Source organism: Thalia democratica, chromosome 3, assembly GCF_965202585.1.
Source record: "Thalia democratica chromosome 3, ktThaDemo2.hap1.1, whole genome shotgun sequence".
Classification (NCBI taxonomy): Eukaryota; Metazoa; Chordata; class Thaliacea; order Salpida; family Salpidae; genus Thalia; species Thalia democratica.
Window position 1 is genome coordinate 2,414,206 of NC_139167.1, and position 18,006 is coordinate 2,432,211.

Here is an 18,006-nt window from a genome sequence, read left to right on the forward strand (position 1 = left end):
ACTTACTTTTTTTTGCTTTGATAATGTTAATGAAATAATTAAACTTTCATTTGTACGTATTTTGTTTGCTGTTTTTGTTAAATTTTCCTAGTGACGTCATGTTTCAATAGAAACTAGCAGCATATACAATAGTACAAAAACAACTTTATATCACACATTTTAGACCAACTATTTCTAAAAACTACAAACAAACTAATAATTCACTTAATAGGAATAAAGTTACTCTTAAATCTAGATATAGTTGTAAGCTGTGCTAGATTGAAAAAAATGTGTCCTTAGATATATGCTATATTTTTCTGTACCAATAAGTCAGCATGGCCGAGCGGTCTAAGGCACCAGAAAAGCTAGAATTGGCTACTGGGTCCCACCAAGTGGGCGAGGGTTCGAACCCCTCTGCTGACACTTATTTATAAAACTGTTTTATTTTTAACTACTTATAAACATGGGTTAAAAATTGTTATTTTAGTTTACTTATTTATTTTTAAATGTGTTTTAGTTTCTTGTTCTTAATTCAAACTTCTATCACTTAAATATCAATTTTATGTATTTTTCCCTCATTAACAAGAAGTACAAACAACTTTTAACTGTTATTATGATAGATATTTTTATTCTTGCCTATTTAGTACATAAAAATTATTTTTAAAAATTGTAACTCACTCGAAGTGAAATGGTTATGAATATTAAATTTAAAATTAAATAAAATATTTATAACTTTGTTTTTTTGTCGTTCTGCAAATGAGCAACGTTTTGTGATAATTTATGCTGGATTTTTCTAAAACTAACAACAAAACTTTGACACAATTATAAACTTCTAGATGCAATAACTTTGTCATTTCTAGTCGTAAGAAGCTGAAAAGTATTTTAAAATGTTCCTGAGAATCTCAGCTTTCAGGCAATGTCTTTAGATTGACCAAAAAAAGTCGCATTCTTTCGATATGAGTGGAAACGTAAAGTCTTCCGTGAAAATTGTTAAAGTAATGAAAATGTGGTATAATTTTTTTTAAACTTCAGACAAACTTTACAGCGTATCCCCGCCGTTACTAACGCTAGGTTTAATTTGTTCACTTTTTAATAAAAAAGTGTTTGTTTCAAAGTACGTTATAAGTACTGAAGTTTTTTTTTTTTTAATACACGTTGAACTCGATGAACAATGATGAAATATTTTAAAAGTTGCTTCTTGATGATTTTACTTACTTTTTTTTGCTTTGATAATGTTAATGAAATAATTAAACTTTCATTTGTACGTATTTTGTTTGCTGTTTTTGTTAAATTTTCCTAGTGACGTCATGTTTCAATAGAAACTAGCAGCATATACAATAGTACAAAAACAACTTTATATCACACATTTTAGACCAACTATTTCTAAAAACTACAAACAAACTAATAATTCACTTAATAGGAATAAAGCTACTCTTAAATCTAGATATAGTTGTTAGCTGTGCTAGATTGAAAAAAATTTGTCCTTAGATATATGCTATATTTTTCTGTACCAATAAGTCAGCATGGCCGAGCGGTCTAAGGCACCAGAAAAGCTAGAATTGGCTACTGGGTCCCACCAAGTGGGCGAGGGTTCGAACCCCTCTGCTGACACTTTTTTATAAAACTGTTTTATTTTTAACTACTTATAAACATGGGTTAAAAATTGTTATTTTAGTTTACTTATTTATTTTTAAATGTGTTTTAGTTTCTTGTTCTTAATTCAAACTTCTATCACTTAAATATCAATTTTATGTATTTTTCCCGCATTAACAAGAAGTACAAACAACTTTTAACTGTTATTATCATAGATATTTTTATTCTTGCCTATTTAGTACATAAAAATTATATTTAAAAATTGTAACTCACTCGAAGTGAAATGGTTATGAATATTAAATTTAAAATTAAATAAAATCTTTATAACTTTGTTTTTTTGTCGTTCTGCAAATGAGCAACGTTTTGTGATAATTTATGCTGGATTTTTCTAAAACTAACAACAAAACTTTGACACAATTATAAACTTCTAGATGCAATAACTTTGTCATTTCTAGTCGTAAGAAGCTAAAAAGTATTTTAAAATGTTCCTGTGAATCTCAGCTTTTAAGCATCGTCTTTAGATTGACCGAAAAAAGTCGCATTCTTTCGATATGAGTGGAAACGTAAAGTCTTCCGTGAAAATTGTTAAAGTAATGAAAATGTGGTATAATTTTTTTTAAACTTCAGACAAACTTTACAGCGTATCCCCGCCGTTACTAACGCTAGGTTTAATTTGTTCACTTTTTAATAAAAAAGTGTTTGTTTCAAAGTACGTTATAAGTACTGAAGTTTTTTTTTTTTTAATACACGTTGAACTCGATGAACAATGATGAAATATTTTAAAAGTTGCTTCTTGATGATTTTACTTACTTTTTTTTGCTTTGATAATGTTAATGAAATAATTAAACTTTCATTTGTACGTATTTTGTTTGCTGTTTTTGTTAAATTTTCCTAGTGACGTCATGTTTCAATAGAAACTAGCAGCATATACAATAGTACAAAAACAACTTTATATCACACATTTTAGACCAACTATTTCTAAAAACTACAAACAAACTAATAATTCACTTAATAGGAATAAAGTTACTCTTAAATCTAGATATAGTTGTAAGCTGTGCTAGATTGAAAAAAATGTGTCCTTAGATATATGCTATATTTTTCTGTACCAATAAGTCAGCATGGCCGAGCGGTCTAAGGCACCAGAAAAGCTAGAATTGGCTACTGGGTCCCACCAAGTGGGCGAGGGTTCGAACCCCTCTGCTGACACTTATTTATAAAACTGTTTTATTTTTAACTACTTATAAACATGGGTTAAAAATTGTTATTTTAGTTTACTTATTTATTTTTAAATGTGTTTTAGTTTCTTGTTCTTAATTCAAACTTCTATCACTTAAATATCAATTTTATGTATTTTTCCCTCATTAACAAGAAGTACAAACAACTTTTAACTGTTATTATGATAGATATTTTTATTCTTGCCTATTTAGTACATAAAAATTATTTTTAAAAATTGTAACTCACTCGAAGTGAAATGGTTATGAATATTAAATTTAAAATTAAATAAAATATTTATAACTTTGTTTTTTTGTCGTTCTGCAAATGAGCAACGTTTTGTGATAATTTATGCTGGATTTTTCTAAAACTAACAACAAAACTTTGACACAATTATAAACTTCTAGATGCAATAACTTTGTCATTTCTAGTCGTAAGAAGCTGAAAAGTATTTTAAAATGTTCCTGAGAATCTCAGCTTTCAGGCAATGTCTTTAGATTGACCAAAAAAAGTCGCATTCTTTCGATATGAGTGGAAACGTAAAGTCTTCCGTGAAAATTGTTAAAGTAATGAAAATGTGGTATAATTTTTTTTAAACTTCAGACAAACTTTACAGCGTATCCCCGCCGTTACTAACGCTAGGTTTAATTTGTTCACTTTTTAATAAAAAAGTGTTTGTTTCAAAGTACGTTATAAGTACTGAAGTTTTTTTTTTTTTAATACACGTTGAACTCGATGAACAATGATGAAATATTTTAAAAGTTGCTTCTTGATGATTTTACTTACTTTTTTTTGCTTTGATAATGTTAATGAAATAATTAAACTTTCATTTGTACGTATTTTGTTTGCTGTTTTTGTTAAATTTTCCTAGTGACGTCATGTTTCAATAGAAACTAGCAGCATATACAATAGTACAAAAACAACTTTATATCACACATTTTAGACCAACTATTTCTAAAAACTACAAACAAACTAATAATTCACTTAATAGGAATAAAGCTACTCTTAAATCTAGATATAGTTGTTAGCTGTGCTAGATTGAAAAAAATTTGTCCTTAGATATATGCTATATTTTTCTGTACCAATAAGTCAGCATGGCCGAGCGGTCTAAGGCACCAGAAAAGCTAGAATTGGCTACTGGGTCCCACCAAGTGGGCGAGGGTTCGAACCCCTCTGCTGACACTTTTTTATAAAACTGTTTTATTTTTAACTACTTATAAACATGGGTTATAAATTGTTTTTTTAGTTTACTTATTTATTTTTAAATGTGTTTTAGTTTCTTGTTCTTAATTCAAACTTCTATCACTTAAATATCAATTTTATGTATTTTTCCCGCATTAACAAGAAGTACAAACAACTTTTAACTGTTATTATCATAGATATTTTTATTCTTGCCTATTTAGTACATAAAAATTATATTTAAAAATTGTAACTCACTCGAAGTGAAATGGTTATGAATATTAAATTTAAAATTAAATAAAATCTTTATAACTTTGTTTTTTTGTCGTTCTGCAAATGAGCAACGTTTTGTGATAATTTATGCTGGATTTTTCTAAAACTAACAACAAAACTTTGACACAATTATAAACTTCTAGATGCCATAACTTTGTCATTTCTAGTCGTAAGAAGCTAAAAAGTATTTTAAAATGTTCCTGAGAATCTCAGCTTTCAGGCAATGTCTTTAAATTGACCGAAAAAGTCGCATTCTTTCGATATGAGTGGAAATGCAAAGTCTTCCGTGAAAATTGTTAAAGTTATGAAATTGTGGTATAATTTTTTTTAAACTTCAGACAAACTTTACAGCGTATCCCCGCCGTTACTAACGCTAGGTTTAATTTGTTCACTTTTTAAAAAAAAAGTGTTTGTTTCAAAGTACGTTATAAGTACTGAAGTTTTTTTTTTTTTAATACACGTTGAACTCGATGAACAATGATGAAATATTTTAAAAGTTGCTTCTTGATGATTTTACTTACTTTTTTTTGCTTTGATAATGTTAATGAAATAATTAAACTTTCATTTGTACGTATTTTGTTTGCTGTTTTTGTTAAATTTTCCTAGTGACGTCATGTTTCAATAGAAACTAGCAGCATATACAATAGTACAAAAACAACTTTATATCACATATTTTAGACCAACTATTTCTAAAAACTACAAACAAACTAATAATTCACTTAATAGGAATAAAGCTACTCTTAAATCTAGATATAGTTGTAAGCTGTGCTAGATTGAAAAAAATGTGTCCTTAGATATATGCTATATTTTTCTGTACCAATAAGTCAGCATGGCCGAGCGGTCTAAGGCACCAGAAAAGCTAGAATTGGCTACTGGGTCCCACCAAGTGGGCGAGGGTTCGAACCCCTCTGCTGACACATTTTTATAAAACTGTTTTATTTTTAACTACTTAAAAACATGGGTTGAAAATTGTTATTTTAGTTTACTTATTTATTTTTAAATGTGTTTTAGTTTCTTGTTCTTAATTCAAACTTCTATCACTTAAATATCAATTTTATGTATTTTTCCCGCATTAACAAGAAGTACAAACAACTTTTAACTGTTATTATCATAGATATTTTTATTCTTGCCTATTTAGTACATAAAAATTATTTTTAAAAATTGTAACTCACTCGAAGTGAAATGGTTATGAATATTAAATTTAAAATTAAATAAAATCTTTATAACTTTGTTTTTTTGTCGTTCTGCAAATGAGCAACGTTTTGTGATAATTTATGCTGGATTTTTCTAAAACTAACAACAAAACTTTGACACAACTATAAAATTCTAGATGCAATAACTTTGTCATTTCTAGTCGTAAGAAGCTGAAAAGTATTTTAAAATGTTCCTGAGAATCTCAGCTTTCAGGCAATGTCTTTAGATTGACCAAAAAAAGTCGCATTCTTTCGATATGAGTGGAAACGTAAAGTCTTCCGTGAAAATTGTTAAAGTAATGAAAATGTGGTATAATTTTTTTTAAACTTCAGACAAACTTTACAGCGTATCCCCGCCGTTACTAACGCTAGGTTTAATTTGTTCACTTTTTAATAAAAAAGTGTTTGTTTCAAAGTACGTTATAAGTACTGAAGTTTTTTTTTTTTAATACACGTTGAACTCGATGAACAATGATGAAATATTTTAAAAGTTGCTTCTTGATGATTTTACTTACTTTTTTTTGCTTTGATAATGTTAATGAAATAATTAAACTTTCATTTGTACGTATTTTGTTTGCTGTTTTTGTTAAATTTTCCTAGTGACGTCATGTTTCAATAGAAACTAGCAGCATATACAATAGTACAAAAACAACTTTATATCACACATTTTAGACCAACTATTTCTAAAAACTACAAACAAACTAATAATTCACTTAATAGGAATAAAGCTACTCTTAAATCTAGATATAGTTGTAAGCTGTGCTAGATTGAAAAAAATGTGTCCTTAGATATATGCTATATTTTTCTGTACCAATAAGTCAGCATGGCCGAGCGGTCTAAGGCACCAGAAAAGCTAGAATTGGCTACTGGGTCCCACCAAGTGGGCGAGGGTTCGAACCCCTCTGCTGACACTTTTTTATAAAACTGTTTTATTTTTAACTACTTATAAACATGGGTTGAAAATTGTTATTTTAGTTTACTTATTTATTTTTAAATGTGTTTTAGTTTCTTGTTCTTAATTCAAACTTCTATCACTTAAATATCAATTTTATGTATTTTTCCCGCATTAACAAGAAGTACAAACAACTTTTAACTGTTATTATCATAGATATTTTTATTCTTGCCTATTTAGTACATAAAAATTATTTTTAAAAATTGTAACTCACTCGAAGTGAAATGGTTATGAATATTAAATTTAAAATTAAATAAAATCTTTATAACTTTGTTTTTTTGTCGTTCTGCAAATGAGCAACGTTTTGTGATAATTTATGCTGGATTTTTCTAAAACTAACAACAAAACTTTGACACATTTATAAACTTCTAGATGCAATAACTTTGTCATTTCTAGTCGTAAGAAGCTGAAAAGTTTTTTAAAATGTTCCTGAGAATCTCAGCTTTCAGGCAATGTCTTTAGATTGACCAAAAAAAGTCGCATTCTTTCGATATGAGTGGAAACGTAAAGTCTTCCGTGAAAATTGTTAAAGTAATGAAAATGTGGTATAATTTTTTTTAAACTTCAGACAAACTTTACAGCGTATCCCCGCCGTTACTAACGCTAGGTTTAATTTGTTCACTTTTTAATAAAAAAGTGTTTGTTTCAAAGTACGTTATAAGTACTGAAGTTTTTTTTTTTTAATACACGTTGAACTCGATGAACAATGATGAAATATTTTAAAAGTTGCTTCTTGATGATTTTACTTACTTTTTTTTGCTTTGATAATGTTAATGAAATAATTAAACTTTCATTTGTACGTATTTTGTTTGCTGTTTTTGTTAAATTTTCCTAGTGACGTCATGTTTCAATAGAAACTAGCAGCATATACAATAGTACAAAAACAACTTTATATCACACATTTTAGACCAACTATTTCTAAAAACTACAAACAAACTAATAATTCACTTAATAGGAATAAAGCTACTCTTAAATCTAGATATAGTTGTAAGCTGTGCTAGATTGAAAAAAATGTGTCCTTAGATATATGCTATATTTTTCTGTACCAATAAGTCAGCATGGCCGAGCGGTCTAAGGCACCAGAAAAGCTAGAATTGGCTACTGGGTCCCACCAAGTGGGCGAGGGTTCGAACCCCTCTGCTGACACTTTTTTATAAAACTGTTTTATTTTTAACTACTTATAAACATGGGTTGAAAATTGTTATTTTAGTTTACTTATTTATTTTTAAATGTGTTTTAGTTTTTTATTCTTAATTCAAACTTCTATCACTTAAATATCAATTTTATGTATTTTTCCCGCATTAACAAGAAGTACAAACAACTTTTAACTGTTATTATCATATATATTTTTATTCTTGCCGATTTAGTACATAAAAATTATTTTTAAAAATTGTAACTCACTCGAAGTGAAATGGTTGTGAATATTAAATTGAAAATTAAATAAAATCTTTATAACTTTGTTTTTTTGTCGTTCTGCAAATGAGCAACTTTTTGTGATAATTTATGCTGGATTTTTTCTAAAATTAACAACAAAACTTTGACACAATTATAAACTTCTAGATGCAATAACTTTGTCATTTCTAGTCGTAAGAAGCTAAAAAGTATTTTAAAATGTTCCTGAGAATCTCAGCTTTCAGGCAATGTCTTTAGATTGACCAAAAAAAGTCGCATTCTTTCGATATGAGTGGAAACGTAAAGTCTTCCGTGAAAATTGTTAAAGTAATGAAAATGTGGTATAATTTTTTTTAAACTTCAGACAAACTTTACAGCGTATCCCCGCCGTAACTAACGCTAGGTTTAATTTGTTCACTTTTTAAAAAAAAAGTGTTTGTTTCAAAGTACGTTATAAGTACTGAAGTTTTTTTTTTTTTAATACACGTTGAACTCGATGAACAATGATGAAATATTTTAAAAGTTGCTTCTTGATGATTTTACTTACTTTTTTTTGCTTTGATAATGTTAATGAAATAATTAAACTTTCATTTGTACGTATTTTGTTTGCTGTTTTTGTTAAATTTTCCTAGTGACGTCATGTTTCAATAGAAACTAGCAGCATATACAATAGTACAAAAACAACTTTATATCACACATTTTAGACCAACTATTTCTAAAAACTACAAACAAACTAATAATTCACTTAATAGGAATAAAGCTACTCTTAAATCTAGATATAGTTGTAAGCTGTGCTAGATTGAAAAAAATGTGTCCTTAGATATATGCTATATTTTTCTGTACCAATAAGTCAGCATGGCCGAGCGGTCTAAGGCACCAGAAAAGCTAGAATTGGCTACTGGGTCCCACCAAGTGGGCGAGGGTTCGAACCCCTCTGCTGACACTTTTTTATAAAACTGTTTTATTTTTAACTACTTATAAACATGGGTTGAAAATTGTTATTTTAGTTTACTTATTTATTTTTAAATGTGTTTTAGTTTCTTGTTCTTAATTCAAACTTCAATCACTTAAATATCAATTTTATGTATTTTTCCCGCATTAACAAGAAGTACAAACAACTTTTAACTGTTATTATCATAGATATTTTTATTCTTGCCTATTTAGTACATAAAAATTATTTTTAAAAATTGTAACTCACTCGAAGTGAAATAGGTATGAATATTAAATTTAAAATTAAATAAAATCTTTATAACTTTGTTTTTTTGTCGTTCTGCAAATGAGCAACGTTTTGTGATAATTTATGCTGGATTTTTTCTAAAATTAACAACCAAACTTAGACACAATTATAAACTTCTAGATGCAATAACTTTGTCATTTCTAGTCGTAAGAAGCTGAAAAGTTTTTTAAAATGTTCCTGAGAATCTCAGCTTTCAGGCAATGTCTTTAGATTGACCAAAAAAAGTCGCATTCTTTCGATATGAGTGGAAACGTAAAGTCTTCCGTGAAAATTGTTAAAGTTATGAAATTGTGGTATAATTTTTTTTAAACTTCAGACAAACTTTACAGCGTATCCCCGCCGTTACTAACGCTAGGTTTAATTTGTTCACTTTTTAAAAAAAAAGTGTTTGTTTCAAAGTACGTTATAAGTACTGAAGTTTTTTTTTTTTTAATACACGTTGAACTCGATGAACAATGATGAAATATTTTAAAAGTTGCTTCTTGATGATTTTACTTACTTTTTTTTGCTTTGATAATGTTAATGAAATAATTAAACTTTCATTTGTACGTATTTTGTTTGCTGTTTTTGTTAAATTTTCCTAGTGACGTCATGTTTCAATAGAAACTAGCAGCATATACAATAGTACAAAAACAACTTTATATCACATATTTTAGACCAACTATTTCTAAAAACTACAAACAAACTAATAATTCACTTAATAGGAATAAAGCTACTCTTAAATCTAGATATAGTTGTAAGCTGTGCTAGATTGAAAAAATATGTCCTTACATATATGCTATATTTTTCTGTACCAATAAGTCAGCATGGCCGAGCGGTCTAAGGCACCAGAAAAGCTAGAATTGGCTACTGGGTCCCACCAAGTGGGCGAGGGTTCGAACCCCTCTGCTGACAGATTTTTATAAAACTGTTTTATTTTTAACTACTTATAAACATGGGTTGAAAATTGTTATTTTAGTTTACTTATTTATTTTTAAATGTGTTTTAGTTTCTTGTTCTTAATTCAAACTTCTATCACTTAAATATCAATTTTATGTATTTTTCCCGCATTAACAAGAAGTACAAACAACTTTTAACTGTTATTATCATAGATATTTTTATTCTTGCCTATTTAATACATAAAAATTATTTTTAAAAATTGTAACTCACTCGAAGTGAAATGGTTATGAATATTAAATTTAAAATTAAATTAAATCTTTATAACTTTGTTTTTTTGTCGTTCTGCAAATGAGCAACGTTTTGTGATAATTTATGCTGGATTTTTCTAAAACTAACAACAAAACTTTGACACAATTATAAACTTCTAGATGCAATAACTTTGTCATTTCTAGTCGTAAGAAGCTGAAAAGTATTTTAAAATGTTCCTGAGAATCTCAGCTTTCAGGCAATGTCTTTAGATTGACCAAAAAAAGTCGCATTCTTTCGATATGAGTGGAAACTTAAAGTCTTCCGTGAAAATTGTTAAAGTAATGAAATTGTGGTATAATTTTTTTTAAACTTCAGACAAACTTTACAGCGTATCCCCGCCGTTACTAACGCTAGGTTTAATTTGTTCACTTTTTAAAAAAAAAGTGTTTGTTTCAAAGTACGTTATAAGTACTGAAGTTTTTTTTTTTTTAATACACGTTGAACTCGATGAACAATGATGAAATATTTTAAAAGTTGCTTCTTGATGATTTTACTTACTTTTTTTTGCTTTGATAATGTTAATGAAATAATTAAACTTTCATTTGTACGTATTTTGTTTGCTGTTTTTGTTAAATTTTCCTAGTGACGTCATGTTTCAATAGAAACTAGCAGCATATACAATAGTACAAAAACAACTTTATATCACACATTTTAGACCAACTATTTCTAAAAACTACAAACAAACTAATAATTCACTTAATAGGAATAAAGCTACTCTTAAATCTAGATATAGTTGTAAGCTGTGCTAGATTGAAAAAAATGTGTCCTTAGATATATGCTATATTTTTCTGTACCAATAAGTCAGCATGGCCGAGCGGTCTAAGGCACCAGAAAAGCTAGAATTGGCTACTGGGTCCCACCAAGTGGGCGAGGGTTCGAACCCCTCTGCTGACACTTTTTTATAAAACTGTTTTATTTTTAACTACTTATAAACATCAGTTAAAAATTGTTATTTTAGTTTACTTATTTATTTTTAAATGTGTTTTAGTTTCTTATTCTTAATTCAAACTTCTATCACTTAAATATCAATTTTATGTATTTTTCCCGCATTAACAAGAAGTACAAACAACTTTTAACTGTTATTATCATATATATTTTTATTCTTGCCGATTTAGTACATAAAAATTATTTTTAAAAATTGTAACTCACTCGAAGTGAAATGGTTGTGAATATTAAATTGAAAATTAAATAAAATCTTTATAACTTTGTTTTTTTGTCGTTCTGCAAATGAGCAACTTTTTGTGATAATTTATGCTGGATTTTTTCTAAAATTAACAACAAAACTTTGACACAATTATAAACTTCTAGATGCAATAACTTTGTCATTTCTAGTCGTAAGAAGCTAAAAAGTATTTTAAAATGTTCCTGAGAATCTCAGCTTTCAGGCAATGTCTTTAGATTGACCAAAAAAGTCGCATTCTTTCGATATGAGTGGAAACGTAAAGTCTTCCGTGAAAATTGTTAAAGTAATGAAAATGTGGTAAAATTTTTTTTAAACTTCAGACAAACTTTACAGCGTATCCCCGCCGTAACTAACGCTAGGTTTAATTTGTTCACTTTTTAATAAAAAAGTGTTTGTTTCAAAGTACGTTATAAGTACTGAAGTTTTTTTTTTTTTAATACACGTTGAACTCGATGAACAATGATGAAATATTTTAAAAGTTGCTTCTTGATGATTTTACTTACTTTTTTTTGCTTTGATAATGTTAATGAAATAATTAAACTTTCATTTGTACGTTTTTTGTTTGCTGTTTTTGTTAAATTTTCCTAGTGACGTCATGTTTCAATAGAAACTAGCAGCATATACAATAGTACAAAAACAACTTTATATCACACATTTTAGACCAACTATTTCTAAAAACTACAAACAAACTAATAATTCACTTAATAGGAATAAAGCTACTCTTAAATCTAGATATAGTTGTAAGCTGTGCTAGATTGAAAAAAATGTGTCCTTAGATATATGCTATATTTTTCTGTACCTATAAGTCAGCATGGCCGAGCGGTCTAAGGCACCAGAAAAGCTAGAATTGGCTACTGGGTCCCACCAAGTGGGCGAGGGTTCGAACCCCTCTGCTGACACTTTTTTATAAAACTGTTTTATTTTTAACTACTTATAAACCTGGGTTAAAAATTGTTATTTTAGTTTACTTATTTATTTTTAAATGTGTTTTAGTTTCTTGTTCTTAATTCAAACTTCTATCACTTAAATATCAATTTTATGTATTTTTCCCGCATTAACAAGAAGTACAAACAACTTTTAACTGTTATTATCATAGATATTTTTATTCTTGCCTATTTAGTACATAAAAATTATTTTTAAAAATTGTAACTCACTCGAAGTGAAATGGTTATGAATATTAAATTGAAAATTAAATAAAATCTTTATAACTTTGTTTTTTTTGCCGTTCTGCAAATGAGCAACGTTTTGTGATAATTTATGCTGGATTTTTACTAAAATTATCAACAAAACTTTGACACAATTATAAACTTCTAGATGCAATAACTTTGTCATTTCTAGTCGTAAGAAGCTGAAAAGTATTTTAAAATGTTCCTGAGAATCTCAGCTTTCAGGCAATGTCTTTAGATTGACCAAAAGAAGTCGCATTCTTTCGATATGAGTGAAAACGTAAAGTCTTCCGTGAAAATTGTTAAAGTTATGAAATTGTGGTATATTATTTTTTAAACTTCAGACAAACTTTACAGCGTATCCCCGCCGTTACTAACGCTAGGTTTAATTTGTTCACTTTTTAATAAAAAAGTGTTTGTTTCAAAGTACGTTATAAGTACTGAAGTTTTTTTTTTTTTAATACACGTTGAACTCGATCAACAATAATGAAATATTTTAAAAGTTGCTTCTTGATGATTTTACTTACTTTTTTTTGCTTTGATAATGTTAATGAAATAATTAAACTTTCATTTGTACGTATTTTGTTTGCTGTTTTTGTTAAATTTTCCTAGTGACGTCATGTTTCAATAGAAACTAACAGCATATACAATAGTACAAAAACAACTTTGTATCACACATTTTAGACCAACTATTTCTAAAAACTACAAACAAACTAATAATTCACTTAATAGGAATAAAGCTACTCTTAAATCTAGATATAGTTGTAAGCTGTGCTAGATTGAAAAAAATGTGTCCTTAGATATATGCTATATTTTTCTGTACCAATAAGTCAGCATGGCCGAGCGGTCTAAGGCACCAGAAAAGCTAGAATTGGCTACTGGGTCCCACCACGTGGGCGAGGGTTCGAACCCCTCTGCTGACACATTTTTATAAAACTGTTTTATTTTTAACTACTTAAAAACATGGGTTGAAAGTTGTTATTTTAGTTTACTTATTTATTTTTAAATGTGTTTTAGTTTCTTATTCTTAATTCAAACTTCTATCACTTAAATATCAATTTTATGTATTTTTCCCGCATTAACAAGAAGTACAAACAACTTTTAACTGTTATTATCATATATATTTTTATTCTTGCCGATTTAGTACATAAAAATTATTTTTAAAAATTGTAACTCACTCGAAGTGAAATGGTTATGAATATTAAATTGAAAATTAAATAAAATCTTTATAACTTTGTTTTTTTGTCGTTCTGCAAATGAGCAACTTTTTGTGATAATTTATGCTGGATTTTTTCTAAAATTAACAACAAAACTTTGACACAATTATAAACTTCTAGATGCAATAACTTTGTCATTTCTAGTCGTAAGAAGCTAAAAAGTATTTTAAAATGTCCCTGAGAATCTCAGCTTTCAGGCAATGTCTTTAGATTGACCAAAAAAAGTCGCATTCTTTCGATATGAGTGGAAACGTAAAGTCTTCCGTGAAAATTGTTAAAGTTATGAAATTGTGGTATATATTTTTTTAAACTTCAGACAAACTTTACAGCGTATCCCCGCCGTTACTAACGCTAGGTTTATTTTGTTCACTTTTTAATAAAAAAGTGTTTGTTTCAAAGTACGTTATAAGTACTGAAGTTTTTTTTTTTTAAATACACGTTGAACTCGATGAACAATAATGAAATATTTTAAAAGTTGCTTCTTGATGATTTTACTTACTTTTTTTTGCTTTGATAATGTTAATGAAATAATTAAACTTTCATTTGTACGTATTTTGTTTGCTGTTTTTGTTAAATTTTCCTAGTGACGTCATGTTTCAATAGAAACTAGCAGCATATACAATAGTACAAAAACAACTTTGTATCACACATTTTAGACCAACTATTTCTAAAAACTACAAACAAACTAATAATTCACTTAATAGGAATAAAGCTACTCTTAAATCTAGATATAGTTGTAAGCTGTGCTAGATTGAAAAAAATATGTCCTTACATATATGCTATATTTTTCTGTACCAATAAGTCAGCATGGCCGAGCGGTCTAAGGCACCAGAAAAGCTAGAATTGGCTACTGGGTCCCACCAAGTGGGCGAGGGTTCGAACCCCTCTGCTGACACTTTTTTATAAAACTGTTTTATTTTTAACTACTTATAAACATGGGTTGAAAATTGTTATTTTAGTTTACTTATTTATTTTTAAATGTGTTTTAGTTTTTTATTCTTAATTCAAACTTCTATCACTTAAATATCAATTTTTTGTATTTTTCCCGCATTAACAAGAAGTACAAACAACTTTTAACTGTTATTATCATATATATTTTTATTCTTGCCGATTTAGTACATAAAAATTATTTTTAAAAATTGTAACTCACTCGAAGTGAAATGGTTGTGAATATTAGATTGAAAATTAAATAAAATCTTTATAACTTTGTTTTTTTGTCGTTCTGCAAATGAGCAACTTTTTGTGATAATTTATGCTGGAATTTTTCTAAAATTAACAACAAAACTTTGACACAATTATAAACTTCTAGATGCAATAACTTTGTCATTTCTAGTCGTAAGAAGCTAAAAAGTATTTTAAAATGTTCCTGAGAATCTCAGCTTTCAGGCAATGTCTTTAGATTGACCAAAAAATGTCGCATTCTTTCGATATGAGTGGAAACGTAAAGTCTTCCGTGAAAATTGTTAAAGTTATGAAATTGTGGTATATTTTTTTTTAAACTTCAGACAAACTTTACAGCGTATCCCCGCCGTTACTAACGCTAGGTTTAATTTGTTCACTTTTTAATAAAAAAGTGTTTGTTTCAAAGTACGTTATAAGTACTGAAGTTTTTTTTTTTTTAATACACGTTGAACTCGATCAACAATAATGAAACATTTTAAAAGTTGCTTCTTGATGATTTTACTTACTTTTTTTTGTTTTTGATAATGTTAATGAAATAATTAAACTTTCATTTGTACGTATTTTGTTTGCTGTTTTTGTTAAATTTTCCTAGTGACGTCATGTTTCAGTAGAAACTAGCAGCATATACAATAGTACAAAAACAACTTTGTATCACACATTTTAGACCAACTATTTCTAAAAACTACAAACAAACTAATAATTCACTTAATAGGAATAAAGCTACTCTTAAATCTAGATATAGTTGTAAGCTGTGCTAGATTGAAAAAATATGTCCTTACATATATGCTATATTTTTCTGTACCAATAAGTCAGCATGGCCGAGCGGTCTAAGGCACCAGAAAAGCTAGAATTGGCTACTGGGTCCCACCAAGTGGGCGAGGGTTCGAACCCCTCTGCTGACACTTTTTTATAAAACTGTTTTATATTTAACTACTTAAAAACATGGGTTAAAAATTGTTATTTTAGTTTACTTATTTATTTTTAAATGTGTTTTAGTTTCTTATTCTTAATTCAAACTTCTATCACTTAAATACGAATTTTATGTATTTTTCCCGCATTAACAAGAAGTACAAACAACTTTTAACTGTTATTATCATATATATTTTTATTCTTGTCGATTTAGTACATAAAAATTATTTTTAAAAATTGTAACTCACTCGAAGTGAAATGGTTATGAATATTAAATTGAAAATTAAATAAAATCTTTATAACTTTGTTTTTTTGTCGTTCTGCAAATGAGCAACTTTTTGTGATAATTTATGCTGGATTTTTTCTAAAATTAACAACAAAACTTTGACACAATTATAAACTTCTAGATGCAATAACTTTGTCATTTCTAGTCGTAAGAAGCTAAAAAGTATTTTAAAATGTTCCTGAGAATCTCAGCTTTCAGGCAATGTCTTTAGATTGACCAAAAAAAGTCGCATTCTTTCGATATGAGTGGAAACGTAAAGTCTTCCGTGAAAATTGTTAAAGTTATGAAATTGTGGTATATTTTTTTTTAAACTTCAGACAAACTTTACAGCGTATCCCCGCCGTTACTAACGCTAGGTTTAATTTGTTCACTTTTTAAAAAAAAAGTGTTTGTTTCAAAGTACGTTATAAGTACTGAAGTTTTTTTTTTTTTAATACACGTTGAACTCGATCAACAATAATGAAACATTTTAAAAGTTGCTTCTTGATGATTTTACTTACTTTTTTTTGCTTTGATAATGTTAATGAAATAATTAAACTTTCATTTGTACGTATTTTGTTTGCTGTTTTTGTTAAATTTTCCTAGTGACGTCATGTTTCAGTAGAAACTAGCAGCATATACAATAGTACAAAAACAACTTTGTATCACACATTTTAGACCAACTATTTCTAAAAACTACAAACAAACTAATAATTCACTTAATAGGAATAAAGCTACTCTTAAATCTAGATATAGTTGTAAGCTGTGCTAGATTGAAAAAATATGTCCTTACATATGTGCTATATTTTTCTGTACCAATAAGTCAGCATGGCCGAGCGGTCTAAGGCACCAGAAAAGCTAGAATTGGCTACTGGGTCCCACCAAGTGGGCGAGGGTTCGAACCCCTCTGCTGACACTTTTTTATAAAACTGTTTTATATTTAACTACTTAAAAACATGGGTTAAAAATTGTTATTTTAGTTTACTTATTTATTTTTAAATGTGTTTTAGTTTCTTATTCTTAATTCAAACTTCTATCACTTAAATACGAATTTTATGTATTTTTCCCGCATTAACAAGAAGTACAAACAACTTTTAACTGTTATTATCATATATATTTTTATTCTTGCCGATTTAGTACATAAAAATTATTTTTAAAAATTGTAACTCACTCGAAGTGAAATGGTTATGAATATTAAATTGAAAATTAAATAAAATCTTTATAACTTTGTTTTTTTGTCGTTCTGCAAATGAGAAACTTTTTGTGATAATTTATGCTGGATTTTTTCTAAAATTAACAACAAAACTTTGACACAATTATAAACTTCTAGATGCCATAACTTTGTCATTTCTAGTCGTAAGAAGCTAAAAAGTATTTTAAAATGTTCCTGAGAATCTCAGCTTTCAGGCAATGTCTTTAGATTGACCAAAAAAAGTCGCATTCTTTCGATATGAGTGGAAACGTAAAGTCTTCCGTGAAAATTGTTAAAGTTATGAAATTGTGGTATATTTTTTTTTAAACTTCAGACAAACTTTACAGCGTATCCCCGCCGTTACTAACGCTAGGTTTAATTTGTTCACTTTTTAATAAAAAAGTGTTTGTTTCAAAGTACGTTATAAGTACTGAAGTTTTTTTTTTTTTTAATACACGTTGAACTCGATCAACAATAATGAAACATTTTAAAAGTTGCTTCTTGATGATTTTACTTACTTTTTTTTGCTTTGATAATGTTAATGAAATAATTAAACTTTCATTTGTACGTATTTTGTTTGCTGTTTTTGTTAAATTTTCCTAGTGACGTCATGTTTCAGTAGAAACTAGCAGCATATACAATAGTACAAAAACAACTTTGTATCACACATTTTAGACCAACTATTTCTAAAAAC